The 9,484-nt window shown below is 45.7% G+C and overlaps 1 long non-coding RNA gene across 1 annotated transcript; it reads left to right on the forward strand.

Moving 5' to 3' along the window:
- Positions 1-1,572: 1,572 nt before the first annotated feature.
- On the forward strand, positions 1,573-3,586 carry LOC124668902. The gene is made up of 3 exons (XR_006991974.1): positions 1,573-1,767; positions 2,632-2,730; positions 3,150-3,586. It is a non-coding gene; the product is annotated as an uncharacterized LOC124668902 (long non-coding RNA).
- The last annotated feature ends 5,898 nt before the right edge of the window (positions 3,587-9,484 follow it).

Raw genomic sequence — 9,484 nt, forward strand, 5'->3', positions numbered from 1 at the left:
AGTTAGATCTGCTTGCGTGATATTCAACTTCGCTGAACCAGACGTGCATGCTTAGAGGGGTGAAGTTCTTGAACTAGCGAGAGCTTTCTCTCAGCCTCTTGGAAGCTCAACTGAAAGTTGTGCATGCTCCCATGGTGAAGTTCTTCAACTAGCTAGCTTGCTAGGACATGTGTTGGACGGCTGAGCGGCTTCGCGCTAGGGGCTTTCCCACGCCGCAAGGTGCCTGCTGTGCGACTAGGCAGTGCAGACGATGGCGCACACACAAGTAGAAAATAGCTTATACGAGGGAAAAATGGCGGCGGCGCACTTCAAGAGGACCACGCCGTATGTATTTGGTCAAAATTGTATGTTAGAAAAAATATACCATTGAATTCACAATCAAATCCAATGGTTTTCTGGCATATAATTTTATATTTTATTGACCAAATGTCGGTCTGATAAACCGAGAGAAAAGGTAAATATTAAAAAAAGAGTTGGCATGTTTATTGGATTAAAGATGTGCGAACCCAAGGCGCAGCTAGGAACAGAGGTTAAAGTTACGGCTGGCAGGATCGTAGCCCCAATCAGCTTAGCCCCCTGCTCAGCTCAATCACAACCTAAGCGGAAGATCGATGCCCAGGGCTCGAGCCCGCCTTCAACAACAACATGCCAACCCTTGGCCCTCCGAAGCTGGAGTCACAGGCTCGCACTGCCAAGCCCGGCCGATGTACTTGTTGGGCGGTACGAATATATCCTGGCGTGCAAAGTGCTAAACTAGCGGTGTGGTATTATTTTTGTTAAGCGGATTCGGTATCTCCAAATTATACATTATATAAAAGTTGGACAGTTTCACGTCCTTGAGTTGATCGGGACACTGTAGATAGCCTATTTTTCGGATCGCTGATTGGTCTCTCTGTCCCTTTTACCGTCGGTCGGTTAGTGTCCCGTGAGATCTTCCTTTTCAGTTCATTTTATTTTGTTCACGTTTTATCCGGTAACTCCCGATGTCTTCCGGTTTTCCGGTGTATGTGGGCTCCACCCTCCACCGCTTATCCTTCTACGACATTCTTTTCTCACGGTCCGCCGCCCCAAAGCACAGGTCAACATCCAGTTCCCCACGCCTCTGCCCCTCCTCCAGGGATCCTCCAGGCAGCAGATCGTCCCGCACCTCGGCGGCCCAGTTGAACACCGTCCATGAAGGTTGTCAAAAAGGGTCTCGACCGTGCGTTGGTCAGCTGCGCGCCGTCGCCGGCCACCACGCCACAAACGAGGGGAGGTCCTCAGCATCGCGTGCACCGGCAACTCGGCTAGAGGATGCCGTTCTTCGCGGAGCCGGCAAGCTGCACGATGGCGGACCACGAGGGATGCCTCCTCAGCGTGGCGTTCTTGACGGCCTCATGGACGAACGCGGCATCAGAATCTCTAATCTTCCGGCTGTGCCTTTTCTTCTTTTTTTTTTTCTCCTGGACTGATTTACTGTTGTTCCTTGCTTAGCGCCCCGATGGAATTGAGGAGCTGCCGGACGCCGTTGCCTCAGGAGGGAGCCATCGCTCGCGCCGCAGCTAAGCTGAGGCAGAGCAGGGCAGGGAGGCGACCACCACGGGAGCCCCACGGCCGCCACGGCTGCACTGTAGCCCCAAAACTGAAACACACTTTGATTTGTTGGGGGCGGCTGAGGTCCATCAGGAGCTAGGAGTCCCACAAGGAGGGTCTCTGCAGCGATCCTGTGAAGATTGGGGAACGAGGGCAGCCGAACAGATATAGTACGACTGGAGGACGCAACCTAAGGTACTTGCCTGAATTCTAAGTTCCAACATACTGTAGTACTGTAGTAATTTTCAGTGTGGTTTTGACGAGATACATAAGGGAGACACAAAAGGGATGCAACATGATTGTTTTATTAAAGCCTCCTAATCATGTAAAGCACCTTTTTGAATTCTTAGCAATTTCTTGACCATTTCAGAGCTGATGGTTTCTGATATCTTTTTTTACTACTGTACTTATGGTGAACATGGAAGTAGAAAAGGCAAGCAATAATTAGTAGTAGAAGATATGTTTTCATGGTTCTAATAAGTTCGTTTGCAATTTAGTACCATGGATGGATCGTTGCTCTTGCAATTGGTCTGAATAAGTGCACGATGTTTTACAAACTTCCAGAGAATAATAGATAGGAGAGATGCAATTGGAGCCGGTTACAAATTGGCTCCACACTTGCAAATGGAAGCCTAAGGTATCTTCGACCTTGCACATAAATGTTTGGCTCTCCATTTTAACAAGAGCTCATAGAGTAAAGTTGTTGCCTCAAATTAAAAAGATAAGATGAAGAGAAGGTTCAGTTTAACACTGTTCACAGTATTTTGCATAGATCTTACTATCTCGGTTCATGTGAATTGCTGGAATTTAACTAATGAAGTTTCAGCTAACTTTTGAAAGGACACAATTTGAACAACTAAAACGCCAAGCTTGCCCATTGAATTAAATATGCAGTTACAGTTTTGTTTTCATGTTATTTGGTACATGTGTGCCTTGCTTTTGGTTTCTCTAAAATGTTTACTTATATTACTTTATATGAATCTAGAGCATCATTAAACAAGGTTGTTCCACTGCTAGGGAATTGTGCTACGGCTAATGTTGATGGTCCATGCTTTGTAGATTCAGAGATGGGAGCTCGCTACCGTACTACATGGATCTAGGGCATTAACCTGAGGAGGAAACCAATTTTGGGTCTTCCCTGTGACATACTTTTGTAAGGTAACTGGTTTTTGCAAATATATGGCAGTGCAAATTTACCTTCACATGTTCTTATTAGACAGATGTTTGCTAAATCAGTGTAGGTTGAAAGCAGCTTTGATTTGCCCCGGATGTAGTACCATGTGCAGCTGCAGCTTTCAACTATAGGCAAATGTGCTTAATTGTAATTTAGTTAGCTCAGGAAACGGGAAAGTCATATAGAATGTTATTTAGACATTAAAGTGGGTAACTTGATGAGTGCTAATCACCTCTGCTCGGTCAAAGAAATGTAACCGAACTTAGGTGCTGAACATTTTCAGTAGACATGGTCCAAACTTTTTTCCTCTTTTATTCAAACCAAATTTCAGAACCTTTTTCCCAGCAATTAGTTTTATTCTCTTAAATTTTCTTTTCGATCTCTATATTCTCTGCTACTACAGAATTGAGGTGCAGCTTGACGACATTACGCAGTTTGGTCGGCTAGGCTGCTGCAACGCTAGGGGAGAAGGACATCAGTGTAGAGCATGGCGAGGCTGAATAGTTGTTGTATTTGAGGATGTCTGATCGGCAGTTGTATGCATGATCATCCATTAGCATCTGTTGTTGGAGCTGCAGCAGGCCTTCTCCCCTACAGTTGAAGGTCAAGAGCACAAGAGACCGAGAAAGAATTGAACACTGTTGTTTCAAGTTCTCCTTTGCTTTCAGGTGTTCTGTCCAAGGCGGATGATCTGCGATGGCAGTCGATCGTAGCACTGGTGATTTTTCTATTGTTTTTTTGTTCGATGTTCCTCGCTACATTGTTATTTCTCAGTATGTTGTCCTGCTAATGTTGTATGTCTTCGGTCTTTTCTTACAGTAATTTGTTTCCATGCTTCATCTGTTTATTGTGCAAGTGATGCTGCATTGGACGGTTTACTGCTAAGGTTATCTATTGTGCAGGCCAGTGGTTTTACACCTCTTTCTGGTTTGCTTGGTTCTTATTTTGGTCGTTCCATGTTTCTTTTTTATTTTCCCGTCCGGTTTTGTGTACTTTCCTCAGTTTTGTATGGAGATCCTTCCTGTGTTCAAATTTTCCTCTTTTGTTGATGTGCATGGTTCTTTGCCTGGCTTGCCTCTCATGGGCGTGGATATTCCGATCTACCTCCAACGGTGGGGTTCTTGGACTCCTGTACCGTCGGACTGTTCTTTTGTTCCTGAACACCTATACATTTCACCATTTCTCTGAACACGTTTCTTATACACGAAGATATTTATCTGCGTCAGTGAACCATTTAACACTTGCCCTAAAAGTCTGAGAGTGCTAGCCTTTGCTTGCAATTATCGTTGGATCTTTGGCAGGCTATTTTGTGATTGCATACCATTGTGCTGGAACCGTTGTGCTGGAACTGGTCGATGAGATTCTTAATATAACTACCCCTTAGTTGCATTATTTTCAGTTCCTTTCACTGTCATCTACCTGTTAGTTTTTACTGGGCTACTTTTTGCGTGTTTTACTTTTTAAGGAATACCATGTTGTTCTTAACTGAGCCATCTTCCTGGCTTCAACTTCAGAAGTTGTGCTTGAGTCCATGTACCAGGAAATATAGGTTAATTTTTTCATGCCAATGTCAATAGGATGACATATGATCTCAATACTGAAATAGATAGCTTTTGAGATAACTCCACCATTCGCTTACACCACGATGTGCACCCCTTCTTTGTGAGAAAATATTATTGAATGGTTTTGTAGTTGTTCTGCCCAAAGTAAGCATGTAATTTACCTTCAAAAGGAGATTCTGATTTGTATTGTTGCACTATATACCTTAGTTTTTGTCTTACCTTTTCAGAAGTTCAGTTCAGATGATAATATTGACATATCTGCCTTCACAAATGAGCTTCGCCTAATTCATTCGGGGTTCCCTATGGGGCCTGGCCGGTTATCTCATATGAGAAGTAAGGAGATCGATTAAAGCTGAAAATACCATTAGCATGTATTATTTATGACTCATAAGAGTTTTTCTTTTTGATGCAGTAAAGCGGTGCCATACTGAGGTTTATTTTTGTTATGGCAGTGCTAAGACTACAGGCTCTCCTGTCAGGCTGTCACTCATACTAACATTCCAGCTTGCGTGCAATCGGTAGTCTGTGCTGGAGTCTTTTGTAATGACACACTTTGTTTGTACAATCGGTAGTCTGTGTTGCAGTCTTTTGTAATGACACACTTCGTTTGTACAAACGCCGTGCCATCGGTAGCCTGTGTCCCTCTTATCTAGAAACCTCAACTTCCTCCAAGTAAGGATTCCTGATTGGTTAAAGAATATAGTAGAGACTTGCAAGGCTGTTTAACAGATTGTGCACTTTTATTAGTTGGGACCTGATGGTACGAAAGTCACTTACGTTCAATTATTCAGCTTTAATCGATCTAACTATCCTGGAATAATGTGGGACTAAAACTCAGAAACTAAAGCTCCAAAGCAGATTTTGACCACTGAACTTTTAGTAGCTGTCAACTATGGAGGGTCATTCCGAGGAGAGAAAATTTGAAGTGATGTTTGCCTTAGTGTTTTCAGTTATTCAGCCTGGAGGTTAAATTTAACTACATGCAAGTGCATTCATGGCACCCATCTTCAATTTAAGGCACTCACCAAAAACATGGGTGAAGGAAGTTGCTTGGATACATTGAGATCACCAGAGAGGAAGACATCAAGCTGCAGTTCCTCGGGGAGCAAGGCTTCGCATGCTGGGATGCTGGATCTTGAGCTTGATCTGAAGGGCTGAAGGCAACAAGAACAGTGGCCAGGTCACGACTGCATCGCTGACGGCTGTTAGACGGGAAAGAAGAACCCCGATCTCCCTAAAGAGCTGCGTGAAAATCAAATCGATCGCATGCGGGAGGTTAGGAACATAAAGGTGACATGGTACACTGTGGGCCGGAAAGGATGAACTCACACTAGACGGATGCCAGTGACGAAGAAGATGAAGCTGATCCCATAAGCAGCAGAACGACCAAAAAGTTGTGCATGTTAAAATTTCTTGGATGGAAGGAATGAGCAGGAGACGGTGAGGTCAGTGGTGTAACATGCAAAGCGTGATGATTTGTTCTTCGATTGGATTTGGAGGGAGAAGGCAATGGTGTTTGCTCTGGACTGGGAGAGGAATGAAAATAAGCCCTCCAAGTGGGTCGCCTCAGGTGAAAGACAAGAGGATAAGGATGCCAAGATGGTAGTTGGTAGGTACATGCTTAAGGCTAAGTTACAGAGAGACAAATAAAATCCATTGAAAACAGAATTACATTAAAAATGAGCATGTGCTCCAAAAAACGATATTTTAGATAGCCAAAAATTTGCAGAGGCCAGCCGTTGAAGTTATAAGCTGTTAGTTTTAATAAAAAAAATCAGTACATTTTGACTGCCACCACAACTAGGTGAGGCCTGGGTTTCCAGATGCATACAAATTTATTACTCACGAAATCCACTATATTAGCCGCACATATTTTTTTCTTGAAGGAAACATCACACAAAAAATGTAACTTCAGTTCTGCCAAATTTTAAATTAAAGGGTTAGCAATGGATGAGATCCGCATAAAGTACTCTAAGATTAAGTAAAGGCCAGCATTTCTCTGTTCTGCTTTGAATTGTATGGCGATATCTGTACGAACATAGGTTCTGATTAATTGTTTCATTGCTACTATAACATTTTTTCTCAGGAATCATGCAGATATTAAAGTTCATATACTTTCAATTTTTTGCATACAGATCTTACAGTCACTTCAAACCCATGTACATATTAGGCGCTGTCCGCAAGTTAAAGAAAACTTTATGAGCCACACTATCAGAATTTGAATCATAAGTAACATGTGTATTCAACTTAGAATCTCGCGTCAACACTAGGGTCGCCAGCGACCCACTGTTGATGCCAACCACGCTATGTATTATTCAGTTCAACACACACAAAAAAAGAGGGAATCTATTTCCACTTCCTACTATCCCCGATCATCCCATCAGCTCACGGTAGATTCGTATTCATGTGTTACGTCAGGTAGACTAAGCTAATAGTTTTGAAATCAGGGCATACTTATCAATAAGACCCACACTAAAAATACAGGCACAGCCGCTTACGGGCGCGGCGTGTCGCCGCGCCTTGCTTCCTAGTATAATCTGAATTGCTGCAGCAATGTGTCAATCGATTTGAGGCCCATAATGCGGCCCATCTGAACGTTTGCATCGTCGTCGACCTCGCAGCCGAGGAAAGATGAATTACTAGGTCCTGGGATCAAACGGGCGCGGTGGATGGGTCGCCATGATCCTAGCCCTAGTTTTTAGGAATTGCAGTTTTCTGAATGGATGGCGAAGAAACAGAGCCAAAAAGCTGCAACGATTGGATGCCCAGCAAAAACCTTCACTGTCTTCGTTATCTTACTCTCGGGTGTTTCAAACTGAGGAAAAGTATTTCATTATTTGTACATAGCTAATGGACATTCTTCACCGGTGTGCACTGAATGGCTTTCTTTATAAGGGCAAACAATGTCGTCTTTTTAAGACCAGATGCTTCATACAAAGGTATCAAATTAATAAGGCTTCAGACTTCCTTTCTAAAACGGCAGATGACAAGATTCCAGCACACCTTGGCTGATTTTGTGGCCATTAGTGAAACTTGTCAGAAGATAAAATATGACACGAACTCCATACAACTCCATAAACTCCACACTACTCTCAAGAAGCTAAGCAGACAATTTTGACAGATTATTGTTAGGAATAAGCACTCCGGCCGGCACGGCACCGTACACTTGCGTATACGAGAGGTATACGTACGTGTGTTCTTTACCAAGTAGAACTTCTAGTTCTGTTGTAAACCGGATTACTTGACCGGGTCGGCGTCGTGTTGGGCGTGGAGTCCATGCCGTGTTGGACGCTGGTAGTCACCGAGTCGGTTCATGTGTGGAGTTGCTAGACTAGTATATAATACCTATGTAATAGCTAGGTTGTAACACACCGTGAGTTGAATCAATACAAAGAAACCAAGGTGCGAGATGCACCTGTGGCTATAATCTGTTTTGATGTTGTGCGTACGTGATAGTAGCTAGCTGCTCAAAGAATCGATCAGCCTATCTGCAGTATACGTGCGTGTGTGGAAGGTATCGGGTACGTGCGTGTGTCTCGTCGGAACTCATCGTCAGCATCGTCGGAAAGTACTCGACGTACAGGGGCTGTGTTTGGTATCAGATCGGCGAGAGTACTGCCGGGTCTAGGCCAACAATTGGTATCAGAGCCTCGTGGAGGATCTCCTAGTAACGGGAGGTCATGACGAAGGAGGTGGGCGAGTCTTCCGGCGCCGCGGCGCCGGTGTCGACGCAGTACCCGCAGTACATCCGCGACAACTACACGGTGTGGGCGACCACGATGATGTGGGCGCTCGAGTCCAACGAAATCTGGGAGGCTGTTGATCCCGGCGGCGACGAGTTCAAGAAGGGCGCGTCGATGTACCGCAAGGACCGACAGGCACTCACGGCCATCTGCTCGGTGATGCCGATGGACGTGAGGCAGCACCTAATCTCGAAGAGATCTGCTAAGGAGGCGTGGGAGACGATCAAGACGCTGAACCTTGGTCATGCACGTGTCCGCGAGGCGGCCCTACAAACCTTGCAGAAGAAGTACGAGAATCCGGAGATGGGAGAAGATGAGACGGTGGACGCCTTCGCTTCGAGGGTCGCTACATTGGTCAATGGGATTCGCGCGCTCGATGAGAAGCTCGAGGAGATCTCGATCGTAAGGCGTTTCCTTCGCGCGGCGCTGCCGCGTTACTTGCCAGTTGTTTCGGCGATCGAGCAGTGCGTCGATCTCAAGACTCTCGCGATGGATGATCTAGTTGGACGGTTCAAGGCTCATGATGAGCGGATGAAGATCACCTACGGTGATGCGGTACCGGATGAGCACGTTATGCTTACCCGTGCCCAGTGGCTGGCGGTGGTCGCCAAAGAGAATGGCGATAAGGCATATTTCAGAAGAAGTGATGAAGAAGCTTCTCGCCCAGCGAAAAAGTACATTGCAGGGGAGAACGAGGACGACGCTCCGCCGAGGAGGAAGTTTGACATCAAGAAAGTAAGATGCCATAACTGCGGCGAGCTCGGTCACTTCAAGGTTGATTGCCGGAAACCACCGAAGCCGAAGGAAAGGGCTCTCATCGCCCAGGAAGGAGATGATGGACCGATGATGCTGATGCTCGAAGTATGCGAGCAGAAGGATGAGGAGGAGCTACCTCCTCCATCACCGGCTACGGAGATTGTGATGGATCACGGTCTACCGTGTGTGGATCACGTGGACAAGCTATGCGACGAAGGTGTCGTCGAGAAGCAACGGAGTGCCCCGTACCCACGTGAAACCACGGATCGAGGCAAGTGCAGCTTTGGAGCTCGTTCATGGCGATATATGCGGTCCAATTTCACCCGCAACCCCGTCCGGCAATGAGTACTTCATGCTTGTGGTGGATGATCTCAGCCAATACATGTGGATTGTGTTGCTGAAAAGTAAGGATCAAGCTATACAAGCATTCGAGAAGATCAAGGAAGCTGGAGAGGTCAAGGCGAGGGCGAAGAAGTCCCTACGCATAGATCGGGGTGGTGAATTGAAGCATACAGTGGTGGCCATGGCACGGAGCATGATGGAGAGCAAAGGCTTGCCAGGAAAGTTCGGGGTGAGGCGGTCAACACGGCTGTCTACTTGCTGAACAGGGCGCCAACTAGGAGTATGGTTGGTGGGACTCCGTACGAAGCATGGTACGGACGAAAGCCTCGGTTGAT

Source organism: Lolium rigidum, chromosome 1 (assembly GCF_022539505.1).
Source record: "Lolium rigidum isolate FL_2022 chromosome 1, APGP_CSIRO_Lrig_0.1, whole genome shotgun sequence".
Classification (NCBI taxonomy): Eukaryota; Viridiplantae; Streptophyta; class Magnoliopsida; order Poales; family Poaceae; genus Lolium; species Lolium rigidum.